General features: G+C 50.0%; 1 long non-coding RNA gene across 1 annotated transcript in view; it reads left to right on the top strand.

Annotated features, from left to right (window-relative positions):
• Positions 1–22,764, top strand: part of LOC142487303 (uncharacterized) — a 34,298-nt gene extending 11,534 nt beyond the window's left edge. The window contains exons 2-3 of the long non-coding RNA XR_012799191.1: positions 18,975–19,102; positions 22,628–22,764. This is a non-coding gene — a long non-coding RNA (uncharacterized LOC142487303). The remainder of the gene's footprint in view (positions 1–18,974; positions 19,103–22,627) is intronic.
• The last annotated feature ends 716 nt before the right edge of the window (positions 22,765–23,480 follow it).

The raw sequence follows: 23,480 nt of genomic DNA, 5'->3' as shown, positions 1-23,480 counted from the left end.
GGCACCTTTTGTGTTTGGTTGGGGAGTACATCAGGGGTGTCCCCTGTCTGGGCAACTATACGCGCTGGCCATCGAGCCTTTCCTATGCCTACTGAGGAGGAGGCTCACCGGGCTGGTGCTGCGGGAGCCCGACATGCGGGTAGTCCTGTCTGCTTATGCCGATGACGTGCTCCTCGTGGCCCAGGACCTAGTTGATCTAGAGCGGGCACAAGCGTGCCAAGAGGTCTACACCGCGGCCTCTTCTGCTCGGATCAACTGGTCCAAGTGCTCCGGCATTTTGGTGGGTCTCTTACAGGTAGACTCTTTGCCCCCCACGTTTCGTAATATCTCGTGGGAGAGCGATACTCTCAAATATCTGGTAGTCTACCTGTCTGCTGTGGAAGACCCAGCCCCAGAAAACTTCAGTGATCTTGAAGAACGAGTCATTGCTCGTCTGGGGTCATGGGTGTATCTGTCGAGAATGTTTTCCCTTAGGGGAAGAACCCTGGTGATCAACCAGCTGGTGGCCAGTCAGCTTTGGCACCGACTGATAGCCATGGGTCCGCCCCCCGAATTTATCAACAAGATTCAGAGGAGATTGATGGATTTTCTCTGGATGGGGAAGCATTGGGTCTCTGCGGGGGTTGCATGTCTCCCTTTGGAGGATGGTGGACAGGGAGTGGTGTGTGTCCGCTCCCAGTTACACACTTTCCGCCTCCAATACCTGCAGAGATACCTATTCGCAGATCCGTCTCTGCAGTGGTGCCAGCTGGCGACAAGTTTCTTTCGCCAGCTGCGCAATCTGAGGTATGACCGGCAACTGTTTATCATCAGGCCCGAGGGTTTAGGTAGAAACCTCTCGGAGCTGCCGGCATACTACCGGGACTTGTTAAAGGCCTGGAAACTGGTCTCCGCGACTAGGAAGGAACAGGCGGCGGGGGTTGATTTCCTCGCCGAGCCCTTGCTGTATAATCCGGCAGTGGGGGCTCGGATGTTGGATTCACCTGCTATTTGCCGCCGGCTAATCCTGGCACAGGTGACCAGAGTCGGGGATCTCTTGGACTATGAGCGGCGAGTCTGGGTAAGCACAGAGGTGCTTGCGCCCCGTATGGGTATGCCCACTGCCCGTGTCCCTCGTCGTTTGACCCGGGAGATTAAAGATGCCATCCACCCCGACTCACGCACCTTCATCGAGGGGGTATTGCAGACCGGAGAGCCTTGTCAACCTATCAACTTCAGCTCTCCGGATCTTTGCGTGGAACCCAAACCACGGCAACCCCCTTGGGCTCCTCTCTCCCCCAACCTCAGCAGGTTGGGGGATATGTCCCTGGCGTGTTTCCGCGGCATGCCAAGGAAAGTCCTGTATTCTCTGGTGCTCCATATAGTGCACTACCTCGCCCTTGTCACCCGCCATGATACCATCTGGAGGCGGGTATTTCCTGCAAACGAGGGCGAGAGACCCCGGTGGAGGGAACTTTATTCAGCTTTCCCTGTCCCGCCAGGGATTTGAGTTGGAGGGTCCTCCACGGAGCGCTGAGCACAGGAGAGTATTTGGCATACTTCACGGACTCCCCCGCCTCCTGTCCCTTCTGTGGCGAGCGAGAGTCCGTATACCACATCTATCTAAATTGCGCCAGACTGCAGCCCCTCTTATCCACCTTGAGGAGCCTTCTTCTGCAGTTCTGGCTAAATTTTTCCCCTCATCTTTTTATTTTCGGGTGCCCAGTGTCCCGAGACAATAAGCCTAGGGATCTGCTAGTCAACCTGCTCCTGGCAACGGCTAAGGTAGCCATTTACAAGACCAGGAGGCAGCGTTTGGAGAGGGGGGTCCCAACGAACATCGTGGCAGTGTTCCGGGCGCTGTTGCACTCCCGTATCCGGGCAGAGTTCACGTACGCCGAGTCCGCTGGGACGGTTTCGGAGTTTGCCTCCCAGTGGGCGTTAGGCGGGGTGCTCTGCTCGGTATCCCGCATCATGGGTTATTTTGAGTTAACCCTTCTTTTTTAAGTGCACTTTTCACAGTGCACTTGTTGTTTCCCTATATATTTTTGTTTGACTGGTTTTTCTTTGTTCTACTTGGAAACAAGTAGAATTGTTGTTCAACTGAATTGAATCAGTTTTAAACCAGATCAAAATAGACTCCCTTGAACCTGCAATCAAGAATCACCTGCTTGTGCAATTAGACTGCTGCTTCTCCTTCCATTGAGAAGCGTGTGTGTGCAGAGCTCCCAGGCATTTGGTAAGGAATCAGCTTTATTCTTTCTTTATTTGGTATTTTTGGGTGTGGATCTGTGGGGGAGTATACTGTGAGTATACTGGGAGTTTTATAGAGGGTTTTGGGTGCATTTTCAGTCTTAAAAACTGTTTTTGGTTTTCACCCAGGGACTGCAGTGTTTTAACCCAGCATAGCTGCAGTTTAGCTGGCTGGAAAACTGCAGTGTCACCCCCTCTCTCCTCCCTCACTACTGGAGCTTTTTACTGGTTGTTTAAACTTCCAATTTTACTCTTTTGGTTTTCTTAAGCCTGATTCCTTTTCTCACTTGCAATTGAGAGCTCTGTGTCTTTTCTATAAAGACTTGGAAAATTGTGGTGATTGCTTATTACAACAGAGAGAGAGTAACTAATAAGGAGGAAAAGATTTAAAGCTGCAGCAGGTTTTAAAAGCTGCTTTTTTCCCCTTGCAGAGAGATCTCTTCTTAAAGGGACAGTTACTCTCAATACCTCTCTCCCTAAGCAATACCCTCCCCTAACTTAGAGGCTTATTTGTTATCATGCCTGGAAAGGGGAATAGGACAAGTGCGGCAACGGGGGCCATTCCCGGATACAGAACACCAAAAACTGTGGCCCTAGGAGCGACACTCTTAGTCACAGCCCTAGGCCTGGTCCTTCCAGTGCCCTGGCCACGCCTCCCCCAGCATCTGTTAGCAGTGTAACCCCTGCAGTCCCAGTTCCAACATGGGCGCATGTGGCAGCTGCAGGCGTTGACCCCAGCAACAACAATGCTGAGGCCACGCCCTGTCTGAGCAGGAAGCTTGGGGTGAGGTGCCCAATGTCACCTGGCCAGAACATGGAGATATATGTAAGGGCTGTGGCTGATGTGGTGGGTCCCTCTGCTGTGGTGGCGGCCAGCAAGATGTATGGGAGGGGCATTTTCTTCCTCCGTACGCTGGATGCCACACACACTCTGGTGCAGAAAGGCATCAGTGTAGGGGGGAAATACATCCCTATAGAACCCATGGAGGGGTTAGGCACAAAGGTCATTCTGTCAAATGTGCCCCCCTTCATCCCAGATAGCCTCGTGGCCGTACCTGCAAGCCCTGGGAGACATTAAGTCCCCCATAATAAAATTATCTTTGGGCTGCAGAGATAGGGCGCTGAGGCATGTACTCTCTTTTAGGTGGCAGGTACAACTGCTGCTGCCAGGGAGCACTGAATCTGTGGAGGGTTCGTTTAGGGTGCCCTACGAGGGCATAGCATACACTGTGTTTTATGGCACGGAGGGGGTTAGATGTTATCTGTGCAAGGAGCTGGGGCACACTCGTAGGAGTTGCCTCAAAGGGAACAGAGGACCCATCCCAACTCCTGCACCTGCCCCTCCCTCTGCCAAGACACCCGGTACCGCTGTGCCCACCACAGCGGGGCCCTCAAGGCCCCAGGTCCCTCCTGAGACCGCAGGAGATGTCGCTGTCCCATCCGGAACAGTGACTTCTGCACCTCTTTCTGGAGAGTGGAAGGAAGGAGAGGGGGTCGCCCTGGAGCGGCCAGCCTCTGTTATCGCTGTCTCCCCCCAGGAGGAAACACCCTGTGCCGCTGCGCCCATCGCAGCGGAGCCCTCGGGGGCCCAGGACCCGCTGGGACCACAGGAGATGTCGCTGCCCCATCTCGGACAGTGACGTCTACACCTCTCCTCCAAAGAAAGAGAGAGAGGGAAAAGCCCTCAAAAGCCCACGCCCCCTCTGGGACCGCAGAAGATGTCACTGCCCCATCTCAAACAGTGACATCTGAACCTCTCCCCCCAAAAAAGAGGGAGAAGGACAAAGTCACCCCACAACAGTCACCCTCTGTCGCTGTCCCCCCCCAAGAACCCCCTAACCCCATTGTAAGCACCGTACAGGGTGAAGGGGAGCGGGAGGAAACTCCTGCTATGGAGACAGCGGCACCTTCTCCTGGGAAATCAATCTCCAGGGAGAGCAAATCTAAAACCAATAAGAGGGTGATTGAGGAGGTTGAGGAGGGTGAACCATATTACGTTTACCCTCTGAAGTCTCGGAAGCGGAAAGAAAAATCAGTTCCGCACAAGGTGGTCCTGTCCGGCCCACTGGTTGGGATTAACCAGTGTAAGCCGGATCCCACAAATGTACAGCCCCCCCCCCCTCGAATTTCTGGAAGGAATGCAGCTGGAGGTACCCGATGCCTCTGGGGACATTGGGGAGCCTCCCAACGCCCCTCTCCGTTGGAGAGCGTCCCCCGGAGAATTGTGCTTCGGTGAATTTGACATGTTGAATGCACCTATATTCAAAGCAAGCCAAGATCCCCCTCCGGCTGTACCACCTTCGGGTGACGCACATAGGGATAAAAAGCCCCGGTTTGCGTCACCAGAGGAAGGAGATGGGTTAGGGCTGACCCCCGTGGATGAGGGTTTGGAGGGTGTTTTGGTGAGCACTTCAGATTACATCTGGGAGTTGTCTGACCTGAACCCTCTTAGTGCAGAGTTTTGGGCAGGCACTTTATTGGGAGTGAATGCTGGGATAGACCTTCCCAATGAGATCCTTGCTAATGAGTGCCCCCCCATGGTTGGTGAGAGCCCTCCCGCGGATGGTGGGTGCCCTCCCGCGGATGGTGAGAGCCCTCCCGCGGATGGTGAGAGCCCTCCCGCGAATGGTGAGGGCCCTCCCGCGGATGGTGAGAGCCCTCCCGCGGATGGTGAGAGCCCTCCCACGGATGGTGAGAGACCTCCCGCGGATGATGAGAGACCTCCCGCGGATGATGAGGGACCTCCCGCGGATGGTGAGAGCCCTCCCGCGGATGGTGAGAACCTTCCCGCGGATGGTGGGTGCTTTCCCGTGGTTTATGAGTGCCCTCCCGCATGTGATGCGAACACCCGTGGCATGCCATTCATATGTATGCATTAGAGGAAACTAGTAGGGCATTGTGTGCCTCTGTGGCCCCCGAGGACTCTCGGGAGACAACTGCCTCCGCCATACCGCCACCAGCTGCCCCTGAACTTTCTGAGTCGGGGATGGATGTGGAGAGCATAGTGGACCCCCTCGCGGAAACACTAAAGAGGAGATGCAATCTAAGGCTGAGAAAGGCCCCCGCAGAGAAGAGCGAGAGTCTTAAATTCTTCAAAGAGGATCCTGAGGAGTTGGGGCACAGTGGGGAGTCCTCTGGCACCGTGGAATCTGTAGACTCCTTAGCCCCCGTTATCCCTGCCCAGGACCTAGATAGTTTCCTGGACGCTACCCTCTGCAGGCACGGAAATACGAAGGTGCGGTTGGCCCTTGAGAGGTGGAAGGATGCATTGGTCATTCTCCACTCTCTCAGAGTATATATGAGGGCCAACCGAAAGGCCAAACTTTCCGGGACAAACGAACATGTTCGTGTCCGGAATTTTGAAAAATTGATGCGAGAGCATGTAAAGGCTTCTCAGGGTCTGGCACCCTGAGCAGCTGTTGGAAGAAAAACTCTTGACTATCAATGGCTTTGAGCATAGGTACGCTAAATGTTAACGGCTGTAAGGACGGGTTTCGAAGTTTCCAGGTACTCTCCTTTTTACAAAAACGGAAGTATTCTGTGAGTTTCCTGCAGGAAACCCATACCACTCCAGAGGCTGAAGCCAGCTGGCATCTGGAGTGGCGAGGCAAGGTCTTCTTCAGCCACCTCACTTCGTCACCTTGTGGGGTGGTGACCCTGTTCTCTGAGTCCTTTCAACCAGAGCTGCTGCTTGCCAAAGCTGTTATTCCAGGTCGCCTGTTGCATCTCAGGGTCCGGCACGAGGACTACAAGTTTAACTTCTTGAACGTGTATGCTCCTGCCACCGGATCCCTGAGAAGGCAGTTCTTCATCAGATTGTCTGAATACCTGGAGACAGTCGACGCGGACGAACACGTGGTGCTCGGGGGTGATTTTAACTGCACCCTCGAGGCTCTAAAGGACCGGAGTGGTCCCGAGCCACACCCGGGTTCAGCGTTGGCCTTGCGGGAGGCCATCACCCGCTACTCCTTGGTAGACGTCTGGCGAGAACAACATCCCGAGGTATCCACTGAGTTCACCTATGTTAGGGTGTTTAGAGGTGAACGGATATCCTGGTCCAGGATCGACAGGTTGTACATTTCCAGCCGCAGCCAGTCGCGAGCCCAGTCCAGTACCATTAGGCTGGCGCCGTTTTCAGACCACAAATGTGCATCCGTGACGGTGGCGCTAACACCAGCAGCGCCCTCGACCGCCTATTGGCATTTCAACAATACGTTGTTGGAGGACAAGGGGTTTGCGACGTCGGTCCGAGACTTTTGGATGGCCTGGAGAGGTTGCAGGTCAGACTTTGCCCCGTTAGAGCAGTGGTGGGACGTGGGCAAGGTGCATCTGCGCCTCGTATGTCAAGAACACACAAAAGGTGTCAGCAGGTGGCGCGATGCTGAGATCGAGGCCCTTAGAGAAGAGGTACTCGATCTCGAGAGGTGGCTGTCTGTGTCAGGAGACCAATACCTGCAGTGTACATACGTGGAGAGGAAGAGCGCTCTCCGGGACTTGGAAGATCGGAGAGCTCGGGGGGCGTATGTGCGATCTCGCATCTGCTTCCTTCGAGAGATGGGTCATGGATCGCGCCTCTTCTACGCGCTGTAGAAAAAGAGGGGAAACCGTAAACACATCACCTGCTTGCTAGCGGAGGACGGTACCCCTCTGACTGACCCGGAGAGCATCCGGGACAGAACCCGAAGGTTTTACACAGATCTTTTCTCTCCGGAGTCCATCCAGCTGGATGCATGCAGGGACTTATGGGAGGGGCTTCCCGCAGTCGGTGAGGGTGAAAGAGAGCGGCTTGAGTTACCCTTGACTCTGGCTGAGCTCTCTGGGGCCCTAAGTCTCATGTCCCGCGGAAAAACGCCGGGGCTGGACGGGCTGACTGTGGAGTTCTTCCAGTTTTTTTGGGAGATGCTGGGACCTGATTTCACTGAGGTCCTAGCCGAAGCCCTGGAGACCGGTGAGATGCCCCTTTCATGTCGGCGGGCAGTACTGTCTCTGCTGCCGAAGAAGGGGGATCTTCGCCAGATTTCCAAATAGCGACCGGTCTCACTGCTCAGCACGGATTATAAGATCGTGGCCAAAGCGCTTTCGCTGAGGCTCAAGTCCGTGCTGGCAAAGGTGATTCACCCCGACCAGTCCTATACTGTCCCGGGCCGGAGCATTCATGACAACATTTTTCTGGTTCGGGACCTACTACACCACGCGCAGAGGACTGGTCTGCCACTCGCCTTCCTGTCCCTAGATCAGGAAAAGGCGTTTGACAGGGTGGATCACCGTTACCTCATGCAGACCCTGCGGGCGTTTGGCTTCGGCCCACAATGTGTGGGCCTTCTCCAGATGCTGTACGCCTCTGCCGAATGTCTGGTTAAAATTAATTGGTCCCTGACGGCACCTTTTGTGTTTGGTTGGGGAGTACGTCAGGGGTGTCCCCTGTCTGGGCAACTATACGCGCTGGCCATCGAGCCTTTCCTCTGCCTACTGAGGAGGAGGCTCACCGGGCTGGTGCTGCGGGAGCCCGACATGCGGGTAGTCCTGTCGGCTTATGCCGATGACGTGCTCCTCGTGGCCCAGGACCTAGTTGATCTAGAGCGGGCACAAGCATGCCAAGAGGTCTACACCGCGGCCTCTTCTGCTCGGATCAACTGGTCCAAGTGCTCCGGCATTTTGGTGGGTCCCTTACAGGTAGACTCTTTGCCTCCCACGTTTCGTAATATCTCGTGGGAGAGCAATACTCTCAAATATCTGGGAGTCTACCTGTCTGCTGCGGAAGACCCAGCCCCAGAAAACTTCAGTGATCTTGAAGAACGAGTCATTGCTCGTCTGGGGTCATGGGTGTATCTGTCGAGAATGCTTTCCCTTAGGGGAAGAACCCTGGTGATCAACCAGCTGGTGGTCAGTCAGCTTTGGCACCGGGTGATAGCCATGGGTCCGCCCCCCGAATTTATCAACAAGATCCAGAGGAGATTGATGGATTTTCTCTGGATGGGGAAGCATTGAGTCTCTGTGGGAGTTGCGTGTCTCCCTTTGGAGGAGGGTGGACAGGGAGTGGTGTGCGTCCGCTCCCAGTTACACACTTTCCGCCTCCAATACCTGCAGAGATACCTATTCGCAGATCCGTCTCCGCAGTGGTGCCAGCTGGCGACAAGTTTCTTTCGCCAGCTTCGCAATCTGAGGTATGACCGGCAACTGTTTATCATCAGGCCCGAGGGTTTAGGTAGAAACCTCTCGGAGCTGCCGGCATACTACCGGGACTTGTTAAAGGCCTGGAAACTGGTCTCCGCGACTAGGAAGGAACAGGCGGCGGGGTTGATTTCCTCGCCGAGCCCTTGCTGTATAATCCGGCAGTGGGGGCTCGGATGTTGGATACACCCGCTATTTGCCGCCGGCTAATCCTGGCGCAGGTGACCAGAGTCGGGGATCTCTTGGACTATGAGCGGTGAGACTGGGTAAGCACAGAGGTGCTTGCGCCCCGTATGGGTATGCCTACTGCCCGCGTCCCTCGTCGTTTGATCTGGGAGATTAAAGATGCCATCCACCCCGACTCACGCACCTTCATCGAGGGGGTATTGCAGACCGGAGAGCCTTGTCAACCTATCAACTTCAGCTCTCCGGATCTTTGCGTGGAACCCAAACCACGGCAACCCCTCTCTCCCCCAACCTCAGCAGGTTTGGGGGATATGTCCCTGGCGTGTTTCCGCGGCATGCCAAGGAAAGTCCTGTATTCTCTGGTGCTCCATATAGTGCACTACCTCGCCCTTGTCACCCGCCATGATACATCTGGAGGCGGGTATTTCCTGCGAACGAGGGCGAGAGACCCCGGTGGAGGGAACTTTATTCAGCTTTGGTTCCCTGTCCCGCCGGGGATTTGAGTTGGAGGGTCCTCCACGGAGCGCTGAGCACAGGAGAGTATTTGGCACACTTCACGGACTCCCCCGCCTCCTGTCCCTTTTGTGGCGAGCGAGAGTCCATATACCACATCTATCTAAATTGCGCCAGACTGCAGCCCCTCTTATCCACCTTGAGGAGCTTTCTTCTGCAGTTCTGGCTAAATTTTTCCCCACGTCTTTTTATTTTCGGGTGCCCAGTGTCCCGAGACAATAAGCCTAGGGATCTCCTAGTCAACCTGCTCCTGGCAACGGCTAAGGTAGCCATTTACAAGACCAGGAGGCAGCGTTTGGAGAGGGGGGTCCCAACGAACATCGTGGCAGTGTTCCGGGCGCTGTTGCACTCCCGTATCCGGGCAGAGTTCACGTACGCCGAGTCAGCTGGGACGGTTTCGGAGTTTGCCTCCCAGTGGGCGTTAGGCGGGGTGCTCTGCTCGGTATCCCGCATCATGGGTTATTTTGAGTTAACCCTTCTTTTTTAAGTGCACTTTTCACAGTGCACGTGTTGGTTCCCTATATATTTTTGTTTGACTGGTTTTTCTTTGTTCTACTTGGAAACAAGTACAGTACCGACACACTTTATTGAAGTGTGGTCGGTACCGCAAGCCGGGAAATCTCCCGGCTTGCTAGTGGCCGCCCCTCGGCGTGCCGCGCGTCATAGACGCGCGGTCACGCGTCATCGGGAGCGTGCGCCCCCTGCACGCGTGTCCAGGGGCTCCCCGAGGGAGCCCTGGTGTCCCGCGATCGCGGGACAGCGGCAGGGGGTTCCGGGGGACCCGGCGGACCCGGCAGCGGTAGGGAGAGCGCCCCGATCGGAGGGCGCTCTTCCACTGCTTCGGCGCGCGCCCGTCACACTCGGGCGCGCGCCAGGCTACTGCTGCGGCACAGAACGGGCAAATGCTCGAATAAACTGTGCCGCAGCAGTAGAATTGTTGTTCAACTGAATTGGCCAGCGAAGTCAAAATAGACTCCCTTGAACCTGCAATCAAGAATCACCTGCTTGTGCAATTAGACTGCAGTCTGCTTCATGCTGCCTCCTATGCAGCTATGTCTCATTGGCTGTCTGTTCTATTTAACTCCTGCCCTGCCCACCAGGAAGTTGCTGGACATAGACATTCTTTAGTAACTGTGTTTGCCAAAGCCTGTGTTTGGCCTGCCTGGCCTTCTTGTCATTGTTCTCAGTTACTGCAGACCCCACCTCGCGGCCGCGGTTACACTGAAGCCTCAGTGTTTCTTGTCCTGTCTGCAGTACCTGTGCCCTGCTTCCAGTCCTGCAGAGGCCTGCATCGGTGCCTCCTGTTACCTGCTGCATACTCTCCATTGCAGAGGCCTGCATCGTTGTTCCTGATATCTGCTGCAATCTCCTGCTTCCAGTGGCGTCCGCTACTCACAGTTGTACCCGGCTAGGGGGTGCTGTTTGTGCTGATGTACTGGATCCCCTATCTCTCCTGCAGAGGCCTGCATCAGTGCTTCCTGTTACCTGCTGCATACTCTCCATTGCAGAGGCCTGCATCGTTGTTCCTGATACCTGCTGCAATCTCCTGCTCCCAGTGGTCTCCACTACTCACAGCTGTACCCGGCTAGGGGGTGCTGTTTTGTGCTGACGCACTGGATCCCCCGTTCCTGTTCCTGTCTTTGTTGGAGCACCTTCGCTGAAGCGTCCTGTTGCCGAACCCCAGCATGGATATCGTTTACCCAGCCTTCTCCAATCCTGACCCCGGCTTGTCCACGGATTATCCTGCCTTCTCCAGTCCCGACCCTGCTACGTACGATCACGTAATTCGCAACCCGGATCAGGCTTGGTGGTCTAAGGTCGGTGTATATCTATCCCCACCTTAGCCCCGCGGTCTGGTCCAGGTTTGTGGTGAGCACGTACGTTACAGTGTCATAATTATTTGATTCACTTATTGTGAATCTTCTAAGATCACAATTTGGTGCACGGAACACACTTCTTTTCACATTGTCACTCCAATGTGGTGGACTGAAATTCCCACCTATTTAGATTACTATATACTAAAACTCCAGGATGATAAGGATATCAAACCTGAAGCACTAAGCCTTTCTCAGAGAGACAAACAAAGGGGTCCAAAGAATTATTAAAATACTGCATTAAAAAATATATGGAGCATGTACATAGCCTGTATAGTGATGGCTAGCTCATTGTAAATGCTTCCCCCTGATTTCTAAGTGTTTTTACTCAAGCATTAACAAAGTATCAAACCTCTCACATTTTAATGTAAACTGAGGCTGCTCTCTTCAACTATGTATATCATCAGTAAATCAGCAAAGATAAGGGTTAACTTGTACCCCGTTTCCATGGTAACTACATACCTATTAATACCACCGGTGTTGACTGGGCAGGTCCACCTCTGAAAAAGCGTGTTGACGCGAAACGTACGTTAGGTGGTGTTGTGTGGTGACGTCACGTAGTGAATACGCAGAGGGCGGCAGATTTGAAACATACATACTACTACTTGCTACTGTAACACAGTTTGCCCCCCCCCCCCCCAATCGTAGATGGGGACCATATGTGGAAATACACTTGTGTTACCCCGTGTGGTGCGTTACCGGATAGGCTCACAGAAGGTCTGAACCTCTGCCGCTGGGAGCCTGGGGTTACCTGATTATTCGGATATAGCGCCTCCACCTGTAAGGGTTCCCAACAGGGTGGGATCGTCCTCTTACAGGAACAATAATAATAATAATGAACGCACACAGTATATGCTAGCAACCATTTTACTATAACTAATAACCTTGGTACTCTGTACCACACAGTAATATGCATATAACCATACGTATAGAAGTTCACCACCCCACACATCAACATAGGTGTCCCCCAAAGTACCTGGCAAAGTGCTGGGCACCAATTCCCTGATGTCCCTTATGTCCAAGCCCACCCAATGTGTTGGATATAGCGCTATCCTGTGGAGTGTTAGTGCACTACTATAGGTACCTGCCCGGGGCTCCAGCACCCGGGTACAGCAAGATATCAGAATTGGATCCGCCTGATCCGACGTGCCGTCCACCTACGCGTGGGGTGAATTCCAGCATGGATAATATCACCATACACCGTACCGTCTATACCTTGGGGCTGGTCCATCTCCAGCCCGCAGGCCACAGTCACTGCGTGGCGGTGTCCTCCATGAAGATAGCCTCTATCTAGAGGGGGTCTGAGCCGGACCCAGTGATCAGGCAGCGCAGCAGATGAGCGGTTCCTTGGTCGAATCAAACAGCTAAAGGGGCAGATTCCTTACTTAAGGCCTGTCCCGAAAGTACCACAAGATGGGGCAAGGATAATAGTTATCTGGGACTTAGGGGGTAACTAGGCCTAGTGCCAGGGGCTACTGCTCCCTGCACACACACCCTAACTCACCCAGCTCCCAGCTCCAACTGACACTCTTCAAACACTGTCTTAACTGTCATCATCTCAAAGCTTCACTGGTTGCATAGCAACATGTAAACTGCAGCCTCTAAAGCTGCTATACTCCTATCTATCTAATTGCAGACGCCCTATTGGCTAAGCTGAAGCATGTGATAATCCCCTGAGGGATACCGGGGCTATACGCTCCCCCTGGTAAAATCCCAATGGCCTCGCTTGGGACAGCATAACTTATAACTATATACACAAGTTATATAATAAAAATGCGGTACAAGTATATAACTTAAAACCTTGCATCGCTCTACATGAGATTATACAATTGAGTGAACATTACAATAACAGAATGTATCTTGGCCCGAGACCACTGCTGAGCCTCATAGTGGGGTGTCCCAAAGGAATCGTAGGCTACCCGGTTGGGAGGGTACCTCATTCTTTGACTTCTGCGAAACTCTGGTTCTACTCCTTCTGGAGAGTAATGTGCATAATCCTGTGGCTCAACCTCTCCCATTGAGGGTATACATGTCTCTGAAAAGTCTCTTTGAGGCATGAAGCATGGGCTTCTAGGGTCCAGGGGAGGACTCATTGGAATCCCCCTATTAGAGGTTGTTTGTTGTGGCCTTTTACCCATAGCTCCTGCGGGAGGTGACTCAGAGTGTTGAGGTCCCCTTTGAGAGGGGCCCTCCCTTCGGGACGGACTAGTTCTCTCGTTATCTTCCACTTGTTCTGATTCTCCATCCAATGGTTTAGTCGGGATTCCTGGATCGCCTTCTTCCAGTTGCGGAATAGGAAAGAGGTGATTACAGTGCCAGCTTTTTACCCTGCCCTCACTGTCTCTTATACGATAGACTGGGAGACCCAGCATCTGTGATTCGACTTCATAGACTCCGTCACGCCAGCGGTCAGCCAATTTGTGTTTGCCGGGGACTCCTAGATTGCGGAGTAGAACGGCATTGCCAGGACGAATCTCCCTATGACGGACCTTATGATCATAACGTCTTTTATTATCAGCGTTCAAACGGGCAGAAGCTTTCTCGGCTAACTGGTAAGCGTTTTGCAGACTGTCTTGTAGCCGTTGGACGTATCTGAAGTGCGTCATGTTGGGCACCCCATCGGTAGATACCCTCAGACGTATATCCACCGGAAGTCTCGCTTCTCGCCCGAACATCAGAAATAAGGAGTGAGCCCAGTGGACTCATGACGGGTGCAATTGTAGGCATGCACCAAAGATTCTACATGCTTACTCCATTCGCTCTTCTGAGATCCTTTACCTGCCGAGCATGTCCAGGAGGGTCCTGTTGAATCTCTCCGGTAAGGCGTCTCCCCCTGGGTGGTATGGGGTGGTTCGAGACTTAGTAATATGCAGTAGTTTGAGCAGCTCCTTAATGAGATTACTTTCGAAGTCCCGACCTTGGTCCGAATGCAGACGGTTTGGCAGTCCGTAATGGATAAAATATCATTCCCACAGTACTTTAGCTACTGTGACGGCTTTCTGGTCCTTGGTGGGGAAGGCCTGAGCGTAGCCAGTATAATGATCCGTGATGACCAACACGTTACCGATGCCTCTGGTATCCGGTTCAATACACAGAAAATCCATATACACCAAGTCCAATGGACCCGAGCTTTTCAGATTAGCCATGGTGGCGGCTCTGGTAGGGAGGGCCTTGCGTTGGATGCATCGGGAGCACCTACGACAGTGTCGCTCCACTGATTCACGCATCCGAGGCCAGAAGAACCGATCTCGCACCAACCCAAAAGTCTTGTCTACGCCCAGATGGCCATGTTCATCATGTAAGGCTTTCAGGACCAGATATTGTAAGTTTCGGGGTAGGACCAATTGTTTCCTCTCTGGATGGTCATGATATTGTACCACCCGGTAGAGTAGACCATTGTTCAGCTGGAATTTGTCAGCTTCTCGCATGAGTATCGCCACAAGGTCGCTGGGAGCACGCTTCAGCATGTCAAGTTTGTTTTTCTGCACCGCCTGGCGGATAAGGCCCGCTACAGGGTCCTTTACCTGATATTGTATCATACCTTTCCACAAGATAATTTTATCAGGGGTGACGTTTATCCCATCGGGGTCACAGTAGGCAGCAGGTAGAGCCTTGGATTGACAATAATGGTTAATAATGCCTTAGCTGCTGCCCTCGAATCAATGGTGGCAAGCGCTACAGCCTCTGGGTACCGGGTGATGAAGTCCACCGCCGTGAGGATGTAGCGCTTCCCTGACCAGCTGGGAACCACGAGGGGTCCCACTAGGTCCATGGCTACCCTCTGGAAAGGCTCTCCTATTACCGGTAACGGGTTCAGGGGTGCCTTCACACGATCGCCCACCTTACCCACTCGCTGGTAGGCATCACAGGACCGGCAGAAATCTGCCACAGCCCTAGATGCCCCGGCCAGTAGTAACGCTGCAACAGCTGGGCTCTCATCCGAGTTACCCCCTGATGCCCCGCTAGTGGAATGGAGTGGCCTACCCACAACAACTGCTGCCAGTCGCACACGGGTGACTTGCCTCGCAGCTTGGGATCGTTGCCCCTGATGGGGTCCACCGGACCAGTCCCGGCAGTCTGGTCTGAGGTGATCAACTTTCTTGCAAGAATAACACCGCCTTTCGTGTCTAAACTCTGCAGCTTTGGGTGCGTTGCCTTCTGCTGCAGGCTTGTGCGTCCACTGAGGGGTGATTTTGGCTCCCTTGGCCGGGCTGGCCACATCTCTGGGAGCCACTTTCTTGTTCATTAAAGTCCTGCTGGTCACATACTCATCAGCCAGTTTCACAGCATCCACATGGGTCTTAGGTTTACAGTCAAAGACCCATGCCCTCACGTCCGAGGGACACTGCTGCAGCAGTTGTTCTTGGAAGACCAAGTCCAGTACCGTGTGGAACTTGGTGACCCCACAACCCTCCACCCACTGGGTCCCATGCAATGCCATGCGGGCTCCGTAATTAACATAGGATTCCCGGGGGTTCTTTTCCCCAGTCCGGATCTTGCCACGGTATGCTTCTGGGGTGAGGGAGTACTGGGCGGGCAACATACTTTTTACAAGACTGTAGTCATCGACATCCTCTCTCTGGATGCCCTGCAAAGTCCGTTTGGACAACAAGACCGGACAACAAGGGGTTTAATCGCAAAACCAAGACCGTTGCGGTTCCTGGTATCGGTGACACAGCATCTCAAATTCATTTAAGAAGGCGTCAATCTGGTTTGTGCCATCGACGAACTTGCTGTAGCTGTGGCGGTCCACCCGGGGGATTTCCTGTTCCCCCGTTGACAAGGTGAGAGTGGGGGGCTTTTCCATGCATGGCGGCAAGCATCTGAATCCTCTCAGCTGCTGTAGCCCTCTCTCCCCATGAAGCAAGGAGTGAGGTGAGCCCAGGGCCGGCAAGTCCGGCAGCTGCAGCGACAACCCCCTCTGCACCCCCTGCCGCCAAGCCACCAGTATCCAGTTAGTCACCCGCTCCCTCCCCATGTCCTTGTAACTCCGGGGCTGGATGAACCTCCTGCACCCCGGGCTGATTGATGTCCACTGCCACTGCAGCTAAGGGGCCAGGCCCCTCCGGTGAAGCAATTCGGGCTTCATGGTTCTCCAAGTCCTCCAGTTGCACCTTTGACTGACCGTCTGTTGGTAGTCCATAGCCTGCACACGATCCACGTTCTGAGTTCGGCCCCAGGACCGGAACCGTCCTGAGCGTTGACTCATGTTGTGACTGCAAGCATAGGGTTATGGGCAAAGGGGAGTTGTACTATCTCGTGCTCTTGTGAAGTGTAAGTTACCACTTGTCTTGGGAACTCACAATCTATGAATTTCCCCGCTATGTTATAGAATCCCACAGGAGACTATACAATAGGCTCAATCAGCATCCCACCTGTGCCACCAGTTAATGTAAGAGCCTGTCACGGGAGATCAAGTCTTATTAACACCTTAATACCGGGATTCTGGATTGAGCACAACAAGAAGGGTAAAATAAATTGTAATTTATTTCCTTTTAAGACAAACACACAATTCTTCACAATTATACTCAATATACACTTACTGGACTGGGGAAACTAAATATAGTGTCCACGGAATGAATAACTGGAAAACAAAGTCTCTAGGCACCAATGCACGGGAGCAGGGTGGTGCGCGAATAGAGCCGTGCAACAGTCCTTGGCTAGGGGCGCGGAATGCAACCCCTGTATCTCCAACAAAGGAACTTTTCATTGTGTCCTTATAAGATTCGTTCAGGAATCCTTAGCTGAAACGAATTTTGGAAGAGGGGTGCAATTCTTCGATACGATATTTTAACCCATCACACTCCGGAACTCAACTGATGCTGGAATGGACTTTGGTTGATGCTTAAGATGTTTCTTAGCTGAACCTGCCAAAAACTGGGTTGCAGGTATTCTTATAGGCTTAAGACTCCTGTCCTTAACCTGTATAGCCAATCCCCCAGTGGGAATAACTTTTTCCACCTATCCCAGACTTGCCAGTAGCTCATAAACCTGGCAGAGGTGGCTTCCCAGTCTGCTAAGGGCATGCGCTAACTTAGCACCTATGCCGCTTAGCATACGGGACCCAACCCCTTACCTGGCGACAGTAAGTCTGGGTTTCAGCTACCATTTGTTTCTAGCCAGGATTTTACACCGGTTCAGGTTACTTTACTATATCCTGCCCTCCCTGACACTTCAGGGTCTCTGAGGCTTTCAACTCCGGACTCCTCTAGACATTGGGGCGGCAGCCCAGCAGGATGCCCTTTGAAGTACGGAGTTGGAAATCCCTCAGCTCATTTATCCCAAACATATGTGCATGTTAATGGATTCACTTCCGGGCTGACAGGAAAGGGTTCCTGTCTTCATATTTTAAAATGCCTAATATAAGGCTTATTCTCATATGTGGCTTCTATGTGTTGGTGGTATTATAACAACATGTATGTGTATGATTATTTCTTAGCCATCTGCATTTCAAAAGTTAGAGTGCTAGCTCACCCCTAACTCGAGTTAGCCCATTAATTGAATGGGCTCTGTGTTGTGGTCTGCGGTTTGACTTATAATCGTTCTGAGGTGAGAAGACGGCATACAATATTGCATTGCTTTTCTAGATCGATAACCGCAGATGCACTTTACCAATTGACCTTAATTGGTTAACTAGACCGCAGGATACATTGTTGCACTCCACCACTCCACTGCCCTTGAACCCTGGCTTTCGGACATCACTACACTGCTTTCTCCAACCCTTGAACCCTGGCTTGCGGACATCACTACGCTGCTCTCTCCAACCCTTGAACACTGGCACTTGGACTTTACCCTCCGACCTCTGGCACCCCGGACTCAGCAAGTATACGTTAACCCTTACTCTCCAGGCACGACAACACTATTTACCACACTCCGGGCACACCCTCACTGATGTGGGTGTGTGTTATACCCTTACCCACCACAGTACTGGGGACTGGCCAGGTCTGCGGACATACAGGCGTTACACATCCCCAACAAGGTTTAGGGGCAACCAGCAGGGCATAATACCTTTATTATTGGTCTGGTTACCCCTTCACCGTCACAGTAGCCTTGTGCTTCCACGTCTGTTGTGCCTTGCTCCCTGTCTTGTGCTTCTCTCTACAGTTAACCCTTCGTTTACCGACCCGGCTTGTACTTGGAAACTCCTGTGGATACTTACCCTCGACTCTGCTGATTTCTCCAACCCTGACCACAGCTACACGGACTACTACTATTGTCACCTCTCTAACCCCAGACCACAGCTATACGGACTTTGACCATTCTAATCTCTCCAACCCAAGACCTCGGCAAGTACCTCGACTAACCCACTCTCTCCAACCCAGACCCGGCTACGTTGACAATCCGCCTGCCAGGCACGCTTCCGCTGCTGTGGGTGCCTGGTTCAATACTTCCCCATCTCAGTACCTGTCTTGCTCGTGTGCAGCGCAAGCGTTACAGTATATTCTTTTACAAACCCATGCATGTTGTCTTAATGAGAGTATTGTCTTACCCCTACTGATTATACTGGCTGGCACCTTTTCCTGCATCAAATAGCACCCAATAGCACAATATACAGTGGGAGTGCGCTTTCCATATGGATTAATTGATAGATTAACACACAGGCCCAGATCAGTAGACAATTGACAATAATATAGGGATAGCTGATATAAGTATTCTCCTTGAGTGAAAAAATTGCACAAATATTGTATTTTACTTCCTCTGTCGATTTGGTTATCACGGTGTTAAATGATAATTGTTTTATACATTTAATTTCTCTTTTTCATTATTGTTAACTGTTGGTGTTTCCATTTCCCCTTTTCTATTTTCTGTTCCTCCCCAACCTTGAAAGCGTCTTTTTTTTTTAACATAATATTAATAAACTTTCAAACTTTATATTTTAGAAAAGCCAATCCTTACCATGGCACTAGTGTCTTTACGCATGTTTATAAAAGATAGTCCATGAAAAATTTACAAACAAAACTATTTTGGTAATTCACTCTCCATTTTTGTTTTTGACAGTGATCCTTCCACCTGAGAAAGTAGAAGGATCTGAAGGTTATTTGCATTCAATTAGTGCAGAAGATGCTGAAAAACCTGTGAGCAAAGAAGCCAGTAGATGTTCGGGAAAGAAACGGATTAACATTGATGTATGTATCCACTAACTGCATATAACTATCATTAAGATTAAATGTTTCCTTTCTACTTATGTCTCACATACAGTTTTCAAATGACAAAAGCCCTTGCACAAGCAAAGTTAATCAAAAGCATTAATCTAATCAGTTTCGCTTCTTGTTGGTAATTTCCTGGTTATGAAAACCATGGTGAACCTTTTTTAAATAAATGCACTATTTATGCTTCAAGTGCAATGGTGCTTTCCTCTACCACTCTCCGTCTCAGTAGGTAGGAGAGGGTAGGTAGTTCATTTCATGTACAGCAGTTTAGAACATGGGGGGCTGTGTGGAACATTGTGAGAGACCGTTTGAATATCTGGAGGACATTGGTGTGCTCTGGGGCTCTTGAGTGTATTAAGGTGGAGCGGTAGAAACCTATGTAAAAGTATGATAATCATGAGGCATAGGGGTCCATCATGGGAGAGCTGTAGGTAGGTTGCAACTTTTGCCCTTTCTCCCTGGCATGGATTGAGCGGGGGAGACTAGCCATATATGCTTTCTGACAATGTGGTCCAAGCAGAGGAGCAGGAGAGTAATTATTATTGCACCTGCAGGAAGCCTTTGATTACAGGACACAAGGTAATGGTTCAGCCCACATTTTTACTCTCCCCAGCTCCTTCTACAGAAGTGATAAGTGTTTCAAGGACCACTGGAAAGTCCAGCATTAGGCCAGATGTAGCCTGCACTCTGCACATTGAAGAGACCACCTGTAAACCATATGATTTCAGCCAATCAGATCGTGTGAACCAATTCCACACTCTGATTGGCTGAAATACTTTGTGACACAGCGGCCATCTTGGATTTAGTGACGTCATCTTAAAGGCAAATGAAGCACAGCCATTCTGATAGCTGGCATCATTCCCTTTAAGTGACGTCACGGCAAAAAAAATTTTTTTAAGTCGGAACATGGTTTTAACAGCCAATCAGGTGGCTGTTAACCATTTTGAGGGTAAATGTGACGTCACAAGCCATATTTAAGGCCGTGACGCCTCATTTGAGCCCATGAAGCCGACGAGACAGTATCGGCTGGGATTTAACATGGGGTATTTTGGATTGAAAGATGAAGAAAGAAGATAAAGAAGAACAAGAAATGGTTACAGATGAAGATAAAAGAAGGTGATTAAAGAAAGAAAAAAGAAGATTGGGGTACCTGAGCCGGATCTTCATGGCGGATGGCATCGGATGCTGTTGGAGGCCTTCAAGGTACGTGAGCTTCCTGTTTCCCCGGGAGTCGGAGGGCCATCGCTTCTAATGGTAAGTAATATATTCAATGTTTGTAAATGTCTCTTTTTACAGGTTTAATCTTTGTATGTGTTTTTTGATTTTTTGGGGGAGGCACATTGACTGATAATATATTAATCGGTACCTCTTTAGGGTACAGATTAATACATTATTATGACAATATTTGGGGGGCATTTCTCGCTTGTTATTGCTTTTTTAAATTGCAGTTTATTATGTGGATGTGATTGTTTGCTTGTTCATGCTTAATGTAATAAAAGGTTTGCGATTGGTGTTCGCTTGTACTTAATGTTATATTATGTTAGCTAATATGTTTTATGGTTACTTCAGAGATTGTTTTAATTTATTTCTTTGGGTTTTAATGGTTACATTAATTAATGTTGGAGTAATTCATTGTTTGGATTGGTTAGTGTTACTATTTATTTTGAGTTGGTTTAGGAATTAATTGGTTTGATTGGGTAATGGTTTAATTAATTCATTGTTGATGTTGTAATTGCTTCTATTGATTGATTAGCTGGCTACTGTTTTTATTTAGTGAAGTGTGTTTTTTTGGAGTTTAGTTACGTTTTATTACTGTGTGTCTTGTGTATTAATTTATAGTCATTAGGGTGCCCATTGAGTGCTATAGAGGCGTATCATGCCCATATTATTATTATATGGGTATGATGTACCACTATACTACTCAATGGGTACAGGGTGGGTATAGTCAGTCCGGGGTGGGTGCTTAGGCCTCACGGATGGGTGAAGGGGGTATTAGCCCTAAGGATGGGTGTTTAGACCTTGCGGGTGGGTAGCAGTTGGGTTAACCCCTTTATTACCTTAGCGGTATTAACCGCTAAGGTAATGAAGGGGTTAACTCCCCCCACAACCCCCCCGCAATGCCTAAACAGCCACTAAGGGCCAAATTCCCCCTTCACCCAACCTCGCTAGCCACAGTATTGTATTGTATGTTTCTTACAGTAAGCCTGGCACGGGTGTTTAACCCCTTCATTGCCTTAGCGGTTAGCCACTAAGGTAATGAAGTTGCTGTACATGCATGTTTCCTACCTCGGATGCATGCCGGGGGGGTCCGGAGCTGCTATTAATGGCTATCAGCTCCGGAGACCCCCGGCATCAATCCGAGGCAGGATAGGGGCCTGATTTTTTCTAAGTCCCGACACATCGCTGCTCATCGACGCATCTCCCCACCAATTGACCCAAATTTTTGTGGTGAATTGGATTTGGGGAGAAGATCGCCTTTTAGAGCTGCGATGGGCTGTGATAGGACTCGACAGTCGACTCGCGGGTCTCTGAATCGCGCGAGTTTATCAACCCTCCGAAAATGGTCGATAAGCGGCTGATCGCCGCTCAGTTGGCGAATTTCGGATGGTGATAACATTTTGCATCGATACAGGCCGTTATCGAGCACTTATCGAGGCTATCTGAATACGAGTACCCATTTTGGGCGATAAGTGCTCGATAAGGGCCTTATCGAGGCTTTCTGAATAAGGCCCTATGACACTATCTAATTGATACTCTGTTCCCCACTGCCACAATTCAGAGCATGGCAGTATGGGGACTGGAAAATTAGGCTTTGAAATGTCTGAGCAGCAGCAAGATATTTCCCAGCTGCATGCTGACTTGGCTTATAAATGTGGTGGATGGCTAAAATAGCACAGTGGTTTAATATACTAAAAATTTTTTTTTTTAGAAAAGTGGTATATATATTGAAGGGCATTAAACAGAATTTGTTTCTGTTTTGCCTTTTAACTAGCACATTTTACTTTTCCTTGTCTATCTTTGTTCATAAACAATACTATTTAAATTGTACTTTAACCACATTTAACCACATTACATCAACAGAAGAAGAGTTAGTCTTGGCGACATAAAATATGCATGTTTGACCTCAGTATTTTTGTATTGTGTTCTGTTTTAAAATAAGAACTTCACTATTTTATTTGGCCAGTATGTTTACTTTTAGAAAGTCAATATAAAGTAAACTTAAAGACAGTTCAGCATTCCTTGGATTTGGAACAATGTTCACTTTGTGACATGCCCAATATTTTATTTTTGAAGAAAGAATTTTGTAATTCTTTCCCCCCCTCCCTCCTATCAACAGCTAAAATAGTACTTCAAAGCACTCACATTGTTATATTGATTTTCAACATGTATCAAAGTTCACATTCACAGAGCCGCTCATTACATTTTTTATACTATTTTTCACATTCACAGTTATGTCCGCATACAGTTTTTTCAGTAACATGTTTTTAATACTTTCTCCAGGAACTTGAATGTGATGTTTCAGTTGAAGATGACAATCGTCAAGAATGGACTTTTACGCTTTATGATTTTGACAATAGTGGAAAGGTAACAAAAGAGGTATATTGTTGCAATGCTTTTACATAAATACAAAATTATTGAAGTAAAATAGGGTTACTAAATATTAGTTACAATAGTGATACATTGTAAAGGTACTTTTATAATCTAAACGTATTACTGTTAAATATATAATGGTTCTGAAATCAATTAGCCAGAGCCACACAGTCTACCATATAATATGAATATATAAATGAATGTGCTCACAAGTGATATTTTTATTTTCAGTACAAATATACACAACCTAATTTGCTTGACTTTCAAGCACCTTATGCCCAATTAACTATTGCAATTTTTAGATCCTACTAAATAGGACCCTGGGGAATAAATGAACTATTCTAAATTAAACAGGGCTATCAGTTTGCAGGAAGGGGCTATTTACCATGTAGCTATATTAAAGTATCTAAGTGCATGAGACTCTTGAAAGCCATGTTTAAAGCAGCACTGAACGTTGCAGTTTATGTTTCTTTTGTTTGTATTTTTTTAGTTATAGGATTGAAGCAGGGCGTCTCCATAGCTCAATTATGTTCATTTCAGCTCAAGGGACCCCCAGCTTCCCAAGTTATTTACTTCCTTCAGGTTTTCTGGTAGCAGCTCCAGCTGGGCTAGCGAAATTATGAATTTAAAGCTCCCATGTCACGCAAGCCAATAGGAAGCCGTGACGTCATCCCTTGTGGCTTCCTATTGGTCTGCGTTACCGGGATTATTTTAAACCTGAGGCTGCTACCAGCACCCCCTACAGAGGTAAGTATCTTGGAAA

This window comes from Ascaphus truei, chromosome 2 (assembly GCF_040206685.1).
Source record: "Ascaphus truei isolate aAscTru1 chromosome 2, aAscTru1.hap1, whole genome shotgun sequence".
NCBI lineage: Eukaryota > Metazoa > Chordata > Amphibia > Anura > Ascaphidae > Ascaphus > Ascaphus truei.
The sequence above is the reverse complement of the archived record's forward strand: the minus strand, read 5'-3'. Positions and strand labels throughout refer to the sequence as shown.